Below are 13,773 nucleotides of genomic sequence, written 5' to 3' on the forward strand. Positions count from 1 at the left end.
TGCACTGGGTGCAGGTGTCCCTGGAGGCCAGAAGAGGTCACTGGAGTCCCTAGAGTTGGGCTGACAGGTGTTTGTGAGCCTGCAGCCAACACTCCAGGACTCTGCAAGAACAGTGCATGAATTAACCACTGACCAATCTCTACAACCCTAGAAGATCTTCAAAAGGCAATAAAATATACAACAGAGAAGCAGATAGTCTTCCCAAGATTGAGACTTTTGCTCCTCACAATTAGCTATACAAGGACCTCACTTCGTGTGTGCGTGTGTGTGAGTGCACTTGCTCGTGCACACACATGTGTTAAGGTTTTTGTTCTGTTTCCTTTCACTTTGTGTTCTTGTTGTTTTTCAAGACATGGTTTCTCTGTGTAGCAGTTAGGGCCAGGAATGTAACTGTAGAGACAGGGTCTCACACTGTAGCCCAGACTAGCTTGGAATTCACTATGGTATAGCTTCCTAAAGAGACCTGGAGAGGTCAGACATCAGTCCCTCCCTAATACCTGGGAAGCCATCCCTGCTGTCTCTTTCAGAACCATACCTCTCGCCTTCTCTTTCTCCCTTGCTCCTCTCCATTCCTCCTTTCTGGAAGGTTTCATCGTTCTGTTCCTACTCAGCCATAAAAATTTTTGGAGACAGGAACCGGCTAGGGTTGTATCTGGAGGCACCTTTAAAATAGATTTTACACTAGTCTACAGGTACAGATATTTAAAGGGTGGTTTGATACCATGTCCCTTTTTAAATATTTATTTATTTATTATGTATACAATATTCTGTCTGTCTATGCCTGCAGGCCAGAAGAGGGCACCAGACCCCATTACAGATGGTTGTGAGCCACCATGTGGTTGCTGGGAATTGAACTCAGGACCTTTGGAAGAGCAGGTAATGCTCTTAACCTCTGAGCCATCTCTCCAGCCCCCACCATGTCCTTTAAAAAAAAAGTAACAGGGCCTATGACCTCTCCAGCCACTGGTTCCTGGACAGGTTTTCAGTACCAGACATTCATTCCCTCCTGTGGAGTGGGCTTTAAGTTCCAGTAGAAAACTGTTGGTTACCCCATGACACCCATACCATTATTGCACCAATGGTATATCTTGCCTTTGGTGATCGTTACTTAAACCTTGCCAGGCTGATCATTACTGTAGCCCCCAGGGTTCACAAATGTTGATATCTTTTCTTCCTCAGTAGCCCACAAAGCACCTTCAGTCACTATGAAGGCTAGCCAAATGTGAGGATGCTTCCCAGTGAGAACCAGCTTGATTCCTCATGTCCTGTGATCAATATCTGTGGTCTTCAGCAATAGAATCTTTCCATGGAGTTCCAGTGGATTTTTGAGAGAGAAGTTGCTCACTGAAACTAGAGTTTACTGACCAGCTGGACTTGCTGGCAAGAACGTCCACGGGATTCTGCTGTCTGCCCCTGAGGAGTGAGTTGACAAGCAAGCCCTCCAAACCCTGCTTTTGGCTTTTTATGTGGATGCTGGGGACCTGACCTCAGTACCCTTGCACAACAAGAACTTCACCCACTGAGCTGTCTCCCTGGTACTCTTGTTTTTATTTTGAAAGAAAATAAAGCCACTCAGTAGTTGAGTGTTTTCTAGCACTCATAAGACCCTGGGTTCACCCAGCACTGAGAGAAAAAGAAAGAGAGAGGGGGGGAGGGAGGGAGGGAGGGAGGGAGGGAGGGAGGGAGGGCGGGAGGGAGGGAGAGAGGGAGGGAGGGAGGGAGGGACGGAGAGAGAGGGAGGGAGGGAGGGAGGGAGGAGGGCGGGAGGGAGGGAGGGGAGCGAGGGAGGGAGGGAGGGAGGGAGGAGGAAAGCACTTTGAGTTTCAGTTTTGATGGACTGGAGACGTAACACTTAGCATCTGGTGAGTTCTTGATGACTTACCGTCGTCTTCTCATGTGCAAGACAAAGGACAAGAGGGTGCGGAGGAGCAAGACAGTGTGCTGAAGAGCCAGAGGGCGCAGGAGGGCACGGGAGGACACCTTCTTGCTCTACAATTCTCCAGCCCAACCATGAGATGGAGTTCCCGAGGAGAGACAGGGCCTCTTCCCACTCAGTGTCTGCTTGGTGCTAGAACCTGTGAGTGAATATCCTCATCTCCTTCTTAGCTGGGGATCACGGAAGATGCTGAAAGCTAGGGGCTTAGCGGCTGCCCTCGTGGGAGAAAGGAGATAGACTCAAGCCTCTGGGCCTGTCCTGAACTCCTAAGCCCTCTAGTGGAGAGTCTGCAGTTCTATTCTGCTCCTCCATTCTGGGCACCCCATCATGACTTGACACCTCAAAATAATACACACTCACATCCCACCTGGACTATATATGGCTTATACACAAGCTCTATAGAAATTGAATTGCAGCTGACCGGATAATATATTAAATTTACCTGTTTAATTTTTGTTTAATTCCATAATGTGACTTTCTTTTTTATTTTATTTTGAAAGAATAACTTTTTTCTAGGTTCCTTTCATGGTCTCCAGATCTAAGGCTGTGAGGCTAAGGAATGGGTCAATAGTTCTGCCATTACTAAAGTAGTTAAGCTAAACACCTCTCCCAGGATTTGCCAAATCTAAAGGCCAAGCAGGCTGTACCCACTCCATTTACTTGTCTGTTCACTTCCCGTCCACTAATTCATCCACACATCAATGCATCCATGTGTCCACAGGGGCTGTGGTAGAAAGGAATGTGCGGTATGAGACTGCCCTCTAGAGGTTGCTCCAGGAAGGTGCAGGTGGGGAGTTGAGCTCATTCCTCACTCACCCTTAATGAACACATAAGGTTAAACTCACTAGGACACACAAAAAGACACGCCAATACAGTTCATTGCAATGACTGATGGAATGCATTTGTGTACCAAGCCCGCTGGGAGCACCAGGGAAAACTGAATGTCTCAGGTAACAGGAGTTGGCATTACAGGGCTAGTGCTGTCCAAACTGGTCTCAAAGGGTGTCTAGACATTTCCAGGCATCTCTGTAGAGGGAAGCTATTCCGGGTGACAAGAACAGCTCTATAGAAGGGCAGAATAAATATAGTACTGAGTAGCCAAGACACATCTAGCAGGGGAGGGAGGGCCGAGTGATGAGGAAACCTTCCTGACCAAACTCCTGCCCTCAAGGATAATATCAGAATGCTGATTACAAATCTTAATTCTTGGAATGAGCGCATTGATTTGTTCATCAATGGGTATTTGCTGAGTGAGCCCTCGCCTGTGCCAGAAGCTATTTTAAGCATGGTGCGTACATCGGGCAACAACAGCACCCACATGACAGTCCTAACCTGCTGTCACTCAGGTCCCAGAGGACCCAGTGCCCTTTCATGAACTCCTTAGACACCAGGCATGCATGTGCTACACAGATATTTATGCAGGCAAAACACCCATACAAGTAATAATTACACATAAAGCCAGGCGTGGTGGTGCACACCTTTAATCCCAGCACTTAGGAGGCAGATGCAGGCAGATCTCTGAGTTTGCGGCCAGCCTGGTCTATAGAGTGAGTTCCAGGACAGCTGGGATACACAGAGAAATCCTGTCTTGAAAAACAAAAATTATACATGAAAGTAAGTTAAATCAAAAAGAATTTTTAGATTTATCTTATATATACGAGTGTGTTAGTTGCATGCATGTCTGTGCACGACACACATGCCGGTGCCCTCAGAGGCCAGAAGAGGGCATCAGATACCCTAGAATTGGAAATACAGATGTAGTGAGCCACAGTGTGGGTGCTTGGTCCTTTGGAAGAGCAGCCAGTACTCTTAACGGCTGAGCCATCTCTCCAGCCCCTCTTTTTCCTTTTAAGATAAGGTCTCTAGCCCAAGATGGCCTCAAAATCACTGAGTAGCAAAGGATGACCTTAAACTTCTGACCTTCCTGTTTCCACTGCTCCATTGAATTCCAGTTCATGTCACCATCCACAGTACTTGTGCTGAGGATTAAACCCAGGACCATCATGAATGCCCAGCAAGCATTCTACCAACTGAACTACATCCCCAGCCAAAACTAACTTACCTTTTATGACAGACAGACAGACAAACAGACAGACAGACAGATAGATAGGCAGAGTAAAAAGATTAGAGATATCAGGGTAGGGATTGGGTAATTGCCATATTAAATGGGGACATCGGGCAAGCTTTCAGTAAGACCTAAAGAAAACTATTGAGTGAGCCACTTGGTTGCAAACAGGATCAGAGCAGAGCACCCAGTGGAAGGGAATTCACCAGACAGAGGGAGGGGGTGAGAGCCTTGATTCTGACTAAGGATTACTTTAGCCACAGAATTTGCAAACACAGTGTGAAGTGGTAGAATGTAAAAACACACTTGGGTGGTAGCAACAGGAAGATCAAGAGTTCAAGGTCAGCCTCAGCCTTTTCTAAATAGCAAGTTCAAGACTTCATCTGAGTGGTGGGTTGATGGCTCTGTGGGTAAAGGTGCTCACTGCTATCCCTGATAGTGACACGGTGGAAGGAATGAACTGACTTTGGCAAATTCCTTTCCTTTCTTTTTTAATTTTTCACACTTTTTTAAAATTTATTTTTATTTCATGGGCTTTGGTGTTTTGCTGGCTTTTTTAAGTCCATGGGAAAGTATCAGATCCCTTGGAGCTGGAATTACAGAGTTTTGAATCGCTATATGGGTGATGGGAATTGAATTCAGATGAAAAATGACAGAGTAAAGGGACTCAGGAGTCGGTACAGGACATACCAGAAATGCTGTATCGCCTGGCCATCGTTTTCATGGCTTTGGTCTCCTTGTTTTATAAATAAACTAGCCGGGCGGTGGTGGTGCATGCCTTTAACCCCAGCACTTGGGAGGCAGAGGCAGGTGGATCTTTGTGAGTTTGAGGCCAGCCTGGTCTACAAGAGCTAGTTCCAGGACAGACTCCAAAGCTACAGAGAAACCCTGTCTCAAAAAACCAAAAAAAAGTATAAACTTTTAAAGGTAATATACATCTTTGCATCAATACAAATATAGACTGTGCATTGTACACAAGTCAGCCAAAGATGGTTTTTTTATTATGTGTTTGAGCAGGTGTTTTTTTGGTTCTTTTAGGTTTATTTCTTTATGACTTCAGTCAGGATTTCAGGGCGTCTTTCTCTATCAAACCTGATTTTTTAAAAAGATTTATTTATTTATTATGTATACAACATTCCTTCCATGTATGCTTGCATGCCAGAAGAGGGCACCAGATCTCATTATAGATGGTTGTGAGTCACCATGTAGTTACTGGGAACTGAACTCAGGACCTTTGGAGGAGTAGTCAGTGTTCTTAACCTCTGAGCCATCTCTCCAGCCCAAACCTGATTTTCTTTAATCCAGAATGAATCCACAACCTCTCATTCCCTGTGGAAATAAAAGCATAGCCTCTACCATGAAGTAACACATCTTTTGACTTAAATTTTGAAGTCAAGATATTATTAAAATATATAGGTTGGTTGAATCTAGCAGTTTTCATAATCCAGTGTCTCTTATCAGTCAAAAAAATTCAAAAACAGCACCATAACATACAGGATTCAGGTTCTCTGTGTATCCTTCATCTTTACGTGATTTGTTGTATTTTTATGACTATGTTTCTTTTTTTAAGGACTTTCCCTATCTTTTTTCTTTTCTCTTCCAAACCTATGTATATTTTAAACACACTTTTAGAGGGCTTTTTTCCATCTGAATCTGTCTTTCCTGTGTATCTGTAACCTTTTCTGTCTGCATGAGCAACAGCTCTAAACCCATCATGCAGTGCATCCGGGAGACACCTTTCTGTAGTACTGCAGCAGGAATGAAAGACACATGACTAGGTAGTTGCATCTGTCTCCATTTCTGTTTAGAATCTCAGGTTTTATGTGGATGTACATGGTCCTGGATGTTCAGTGCCACTTGTAGGTGGAGTTTCCTGTCCCACAGCCACTCTCAAATAAACACACTGAGGCTTATATTAATTATAAATGTTTGGCCAATAGCTAAGGTTCATTACTAACTAGCTCTTACATTTGAAGCAGACCCATATTCCTTACGTATGCTTTGCCATGTGGTGGTACTTTTATTAACAGGACACATTCATCTCCTGCTCCCTCTGTGTCTGGCTGGCAACTCCAGACTCAACCTTTCTTCCTCCCAGCATTCTCCTAGTCTGCTCTCCTGCCTAACTTTACTCTCTTCAGCTCTTGCCAATCAGCTTCTTTGTTAAACCAATCACAGAGACATATATTCACACAGCGTAAAGGAATCTTCCACAGCAAGTCTGCGCTAGGATGAGTGGGGAAGTCCTGATGGGACATATTAGCCTATGTAGCCAAAGAATAAATTTTGATTGCAGGACCTTGATGTTTTGATAGTTGGACCTTGGTGATCAGTCTCAGGAATGAGTCAGGCATGAGGGTGTGGCCAAATAGGGGAATGGACCTTGGGGGCTAGCTTTAGGAAAGTAATCTAAAGGTTTAACAAGGCAGAGAGAGTAAGAGAGTAAGACCTGCCAGCACCATGGTTGCAATGCCTGGGCCTGTTAAAGAGCCCTTCATAGATAAAGACAGCTCACATCTTCTTCTGATTTCTAGCCTACACATGCTCCCCTCCCCACGGTCTCACTAGGTAGCTCTGGTTGACCTGAAACTTGCTATGTTGACCAGGCTGAGTACTGAGAGTAAAGGCAGATGTCATCATGTCCAGAGACACTAAATTGTTCATAAATGAGTCTGTCTAGTTGTTCCCTCTTACTTTAGCAATTTTAAATTGGTTTGTTTGTTTGTTTGTTTCAAGACAGGGTTTCTCGGTGTAGCCCTGGTTGTCCTGGGCTATAAACCAGGCTGGCCTCGAACTCAGAGACCTGCCTGCCTCTGCCTCCTGAGTGTTGAGATAAAGGTGCGCACCACCACAGCCTGGCTTCAGTTTTTAATCACATATTTTAGGGGAGAGCACAGGCGCCACAGCATATATTCAGACTTGAGGCAAGGGTTCATGTAGGTGTTGTTGGGCATGCCATGGCACATATGTGGAGGTCAAACAACTTGCAGGAGTTAGCTCTCTCCTTCTGCCATATTGGGGCCTGGCGTTCAAACTCAGGTCATTAAACTAGGTGGTGGGTGCCTGAACCTCTGAGCCATCTCCAGCTCCTTTATCCCATGTTAATGGGTTAGTTTTGTTCAACTTGTAGTTGATTTCATTTGTCTCTCCCTCCCTCTGACCCTTATTTTCTTTTTCTGTGCGTGTGTAGTGGGTGGGTATGGACAAGATCTAACTGTATAGCCAAGGCTGTCGGCCAATGTGCAGTTCTCAGGGCTGGAGAAATGGCTCATCAGTTAAGGGTACTAGCTTCTTTTCCAGGGGACCCTGGTTTGATTCCCAACACCTACACTGTGATTCACTAGATCTATAAATACAGTTTTAGGGTATCAGCTGCCCTCTTCTGGCCTCTGTAGGCACTGCACATATGTTGTATACATACAAATATGCAGGCTGGCAAAACACCCACACGCAACAATAAGTAACAAATAAAAAGAACATGTGATTCTCTTGTCTCTACCTTCCAAGGGCCACGATAATAGTGTGTGTAACCACATCTAGCTGTTCTTTTTTTTTTATGATGTCGCATTGTGTTGGGTAGGCTGGCCACAAACTCTTAGACTTATGTGATCCTCCTGTCTCATCCTCTTTGTAGATATAACTAGAAGTGTGCACCACCGTGCCCAGCTGTAGTTGATACCAGCACCCTACTATAGAACTAGTACTAGGTAGATAATCAATACGAAAGTAGAAATCAAGCTGGGCAGTGGTGGTACGTGCCTTTAATCCCTTACTCAGGAGGTAGAGGCATAGAGGCAGGCAGATCTCTGTGAGTTCGAGGCCAGTCTGGTCTACAGATAGTTCCAGGATAGCCAGAGCTGTTACATGGAGAAACCCTGTCTCAACAAAGAAAAACAGGAGAAAGAGAGAGTCAGAATTTTTGCTTTCTGTTGCTTGTCTGGCTACCGTGTGACCAGCCACATCAAGTTCCTATGGCAGCACCCACAAACTGTGAGCTGGAATAAGCTCATCTTTCCTTGCTTTGCTTTTCTTGGGCATTTGTGTCAGAAAGAGAAAAGTAACTAGTACACTTAGAGAACAAGCCAGCAGACAACGAAAAGCTTAGGTTCTTCTCAAGTACACAGGGATCAATACTGAGGCACAGTGGGCCATAAAACAAGCTTCAGAAGACTCAGCATAATACAAAGTCTGTGCTCTGATTTGAATAGAATGAGTTATCTGTGTGTAGTGATTCACTGTAACCCCAGAACTTGAGAGGATGAGGCAGGGGGATGGCTGTGAGCCAGACCAGTTAGATATGAAGTGAGACCCTGCCTCAAAGCCCTTCCCAATGCAGAGAGTACTTCTGAACTTGAGGTCCTTGAGCGCCCATAGGTAAACAAAGAGCTCAAGATGTTTTCTATTCTTATGGAGTACAGGGTGAGGCTGACCACATATAAGCCCCTGCCACACGCAGACATGATCCTCACCAAAGAGTGAATGGTACCTAAGTAAGAAGTGGAGGCTGCCCAGAAGTGGAACAAAAGCAGTGTGGGAATACATCTAAACTTAGGACACAATTGCACACAGCCACAGTGCCAAGGCAAGAGGGCCTCCCCTAGTCCAGTGGGTATGTAGTAAGGCTCTGCCTCACAAAATATAGGGAGGAAGGAAGAAAATGATTAAAGAATGTCATATTTTTTTAGATTTATTTATTTATTTTGTTTACAGTGTTTAGTCTGCATGTGTGCCTGCAGGCCAGAAGAGGGCACCAGATTTCTTTACAGAGGGTTGTGAGGAACCATGTGGTTGCTGGGAATTGAACTCAGGACCTCTGAAAGAAAAATCAGTGTTCTTAACCTCTGAGCCATCTCTCCAGCCCAATAATGTCATCTTAAATGCAAAAAAAAAAAAAAATTAAAAAGAAAGAGAAGAAAAATAAGTTGAAAGACTGCGTTGCCCCTTCTACCATGTGAGGGTTCAGGAATATGGTGGTTTGAATGAGACTGGCCCCCATAGGCTCGTATTTGAATGCTTGGTCCCTAATTGATTGAACTATTTTGGAAGGATTTGTACTTAGGCTTCCTTGTTGGTTGTCAGATCCAAAATAATGACACAGAGACTTATTAATTAATTTAGTTTAGGTTTCTTCCCAGCTAACTCGTATAACTTAGATTAACCTATTTCAATTAATCTACATTCTGCCACGTGGCTTTTACCTCTCTTCCATTCTGTATGCTTGACTTGCTCGACATCTCGTTGGAGTTTCTCAGACTATTTTCTTCCCAGAATTCCTCTCTCTCCCCAGAAATCCTGCCAATTCTTTCCTGCCTAGCTATTGGCCATTCAGCTCTTTATTAAACCAATCAGAAAGCACCTTGGACAGAGACATATCTTTGCAGTATACAAAAAGATCATCCCACAATAGTCTTTGGGTGTCACTCCGGGTAGGCATTGAGGTTTCAAAAGCCCACACCATGAGTAGTGATTTTTTTTTCTCTGCCTGATGCTTGTGGATCAGATGTAAACTCTCTCAGTTACTGCTCCAGGACCATGACAGTTACAGACTGACCCTCTGAAACTGTAAGCAAGACTCCAATTAAGTGCTTTCTTTTATAAATTGCCTTGGTCATAGAATCTCTTCGCAGCAATAGAACAAACAGACTAAGACAGGCAAGGAAGGATCATCTTGAAAGCAGAGAGGGATTACTGAACCTGTAGGCACTGGGATGGTGGTCTTTCCAGCTTCTCGGGTTATGAGAATACATTTTTTGTTTGTTTTTTGAAACAGGGTTTGTCTGTAGCTTTGGAGCCTGTCCTGGAACTCAATCAGTAGACCAGGCTGGCTTCAAACTCATGGAGATCCACCTGTCTCTGCCTCCTGAGTGCTGGGATTAAAGGTGTGCGCCACCACCAGCCAGCAAGAACAAATTCCTTATAGCAGACTGAACAAATTAAAATAATGATGCCTAGGGGGCCAGTGAGATGACTTGGAGGGCAAAGGTACTAGTTGCCAAGTCTGACCGTCTGAGTTAGACCCCCAGGAGTTCAAGACTAGCCTGGACTATCGTATGAGGAGCCCCACTCTGACCACTGCATGCAACCATAGCACTCAGGAGGCAGAGACAGGTTGATTTCTTTCTGTAAGTTCAAAGTCAAGGTTAGCCTGGAAGAAAAAAAAAAGTTAAAGCATAGACTCTCCCTGGCACCTTATCTGTAGTGGTGGACTCCAAGACCCCAGTACATGCCTGGAAGCCAGCAGACAGAACTTTGATAACTGCGGATCTGGTCATGATGCGCTAAGCTATTAAGTGATTGACTTGCTGATAGCTTGTATCGAGCAAAGCTAGACAAGGGGAAGATTCTGCTCCAGGGCCAGGCAGGGACAGGACATGACGGTACAAAATTTCACCATGCAACTCAGACTGGTGTGCACATTTAAACTGGCCTCTCCCATCCAGCATCCTCTCTCCTCCTACCCTCATTTTCCCCTTGATGCAGATACCCCTGTAGCTCAGGCTAGCCTCGAACTCATGATGGCTGGCGTCAAAGAGCTGTAACTTCCGATCCCCCTGCCTCCATTTCGTAAGAGCTGGGTAACAGGTGTTTGCCATCACACTGTTTCTGCCATTCCGGAGACTGAACTCAAAGTTTCATGGGTTAAGAAGGAGGTCATCAGATCCCCTGGGACTGGAGTTACAGACAGCTGGGAGCAGGCATTTGAATGTTTTTATAAGGGGCCAGAGTTCTGACTTTTCAGTCATTTTGCTTTTTTGTTCTTTCAGAATCCTCTTGTGCAACCCAAGTTATCCTAAAATTTATGTCAATCTTCCTGCCTCAGCTTCCTGAGCACCAGGATCACACCTGCCTAACTTTAAATGTTTCCATTAGAAATATAGCCGGGAAGTGATGGCACACACCTTTAATCCCAGCACTCGGGAGGCAGAGGCAGGCGGATCTCTGGGAGTTCGAGGCCAGCCTGGTCTGCAGAGCAAGTTCCGGGACAGGCTCCAAAGCTACAGAGAAACCCTGTCTTGAAACACCAAAAAGAAATAGAAAAAAGAAAAAAAGAAAGAAAAGAAAAAAAATTAAGAAACCATTGTGAAGCCGGGCGATGGTGGCGCACGCCTTTAATCCCAGCACTTGGGAGGCAGAGGCAGGCGGATCTCTGTGAGTTCGAGACCAGCCTGGTCTACAAGAGCTAGTTCCAGGACAGGCCCTAAAGCCACAGAGAAACCCTGTCTCGAAAAACCAAAAAAAAAAAAAAAAAAAAAAAAAAAAAAAAAAAAAAAAAAAAAAGAAACCATTGTGAGCTTGGGCTGCTCACAACCACCTGTACCTCCAACTCTAAGGGATTCCACACACTCTTCTGGCCTCCTTGAGTACCTATACACATGTGGCATTCACTTACACACACACACACACACACTTTATCTCACTCACACACAAACATAAAACATTTTTAAAAAGTTTTTTGAGGCCAGGTGTGGTGGCACATGCCTTTAATCCTAGCACTTGGAAGGCAGAGGCAGAGTCAGACAAATCTCTGTGAGTTGAAGGCCAGCCAGAAACTGTCTCAAAAACAAACAGGGGCTGGAGAGATGGCTCAGTGTACAAGAGCACTGGTTGTTCTTTCAGAGGACCTGGGTTCAATTCCCAGCACCCACATGGCAGCTCATAACTGTCTGTAACTCCAGTTTCAGGGGACCTGACACCCTCATGCAAAATATATACAGGCAAAACATCAGTGCACATTAAATAAATAAATAAATAAATAAATAAATAAATCTTTAAACAAAACAAACAAAATTTAAATCTTAGAAAGATGGTTCAACAATTAACAGCACTGACTGTTCTTCCAGAGGTCCCAGGTTCAATTCCCAGCACCTCTGGAATTGGAATTACCAGCACAAACCAATACACATACGATAAAAATAAATAATATTGTTATTGTGACTGGAGAGACAGCTTCATGTTCAAGAACACTGGCTGCTCTTGCAGAGAACCAGTTTCAATTCCAATTCCTAGCGCCCATATGGTAGCAAGTAACCATTCCTAACTCCAATTCAGGGTATTCTCACCTTCTGTTTTTGTTTTTATTTGTTTTTGTTTTACAAGTCAAGGTTTCTCTGTGTAGCCAGGCTGGCCTTGAAGTCAGAGATTCACCTGTTTCTGCCTCCCAAGTGCTGGAATTAAAAAGGGTATGTGCCACCCCTACCCAGCATATACATAAATATTTTAAAATATTTCTTTTAAAAAATAAATATTGCTTTTGCAGGGTGGTGGTGGCACATGCCTTTAATCCCAGTACTCAGGAGGCAGAGGCAGGCAGATCTCTGTGAGTCAGAGGCCAGTCTGGTCTACAGAGTGAGTTCCAAGGCAGGCTTCAAAGCTACACAGAGAATCCCTGTCTCAAAAAATAAATGATAGATAGATAGATAGATAGATAGATAGATAGATAGATAGATAGATACAGTAGCACAAAAAATAGGGCTGGAGAGGTGGCTCATCAGTTAAGAGCACTGTCTGTTCTCCAGAGGACTTGGGTCTCATTCCCAGCACTCACATAGTGACTCACAAATATCTCTAACTCCAGTTTCAGGGAATCCAATGCCCTCTTTTGGTCTCCTAAGGCACCAGGCCCTTATGTGCTACATATTCATAGGCCCGGGCAAAACACCTATACACCTTAAAATTAAAAAAAAAAAAAAAGTTTATTAAGCATTTACTATCACTGAGCATTTACTTTTCATATTTAGTAAATTATGTTCAGGACTTGGTGGAGAATGTCTTTAATCCAGCAATTGGGAGACAGAGACTGGGGGAATCTCTGTGGGTTCAAGGCCAGCCTTGACTACATAGTGAGCTCCAGGACAGCCAGGGCTACATCGAAGAGACTTGTCTCAATAAACCCAAAAGCAAAAACTCTGCGATGCACTTTTTTTTTTTTTTTCTTTTTCCTGAGAACCTTTGCATAACACTATTTAGTACAGGTTCCTAGAAGCGACAGTACTGGGTCAAAAAGGATGCAGTATTTAAAAGTTCTCAGTTACTCAAGGATTACTGGGTCAAAGAGGATGGCTCATTCATAGCATTCCAAATAAAAACATTGCCAAACTGCTTTCCAGGAAGGTTTTCTAACTCATACCAGCTGTGGGAACTGCGCTCCTAATTCTCTGCCCCCTTCCCTTTGTGCTTGTGGCACGTATGTGTGGTTTCGTTCGCGGGGTTTTGCTACTTAATCCAGACTGGCTTGGGCGCTACTGCGTAGTCTTGCTGCCTTTGTCTTCTGTCGTCTGGACTTACAAGCATGCACCATCCAACTTCTTCGTACGCTTCATTCTACCGAGTATTGTTTTCTTTTAGAATCCGCCTCCGATATAATTTTCTGTTCCCACCTTGTTTTTTTCTTTTCTTTTCTTTTTTTTTCACCTAAACTCATGAAGCTGAGTCTGGCCTTGAAACCCTGATCTCCCTGTCTCCACCTGCTAAATACTAGGATTACAGATGTCAAACACCAGCCCTGGTTTTAACTGTGTTTTTGGGGAAAAAAAAAAAATCCTGTTTGTAAGTCCATGTATGCTGGCCACTGACAGAGGCCCACAAGAGCACGCACACTACTTGGAAACTTTCCAACCTGACTTAATTCTCAGGCGGAAGTGGAGATTTTTACAAATCACTATGGTGGAATATACCGCAAAGGCGTCGGCTTTCCCTGCCGGGATGCAACGTCTCGCGGGATCTCGGTGGTCGTTGGGCCCTCGAACTGGACTACAAAGCCCAAAATGCAACG

The sequence above is a fragment of the Arvicola amphibius genome, chromosome 4 (genome assembly GCF_903992535.2).
Source record: "Arvicola amphibius chromosome 4, mArvAmp1.2, whole genome shotgun sequence".
NCBI classification, from domain to species: domain Eukaryota; kingdom Metazoa; phylum Chordata; class Mammalia; order Rodentia; family Cricetidae; genus Arvicola; species Arvicola amphibius.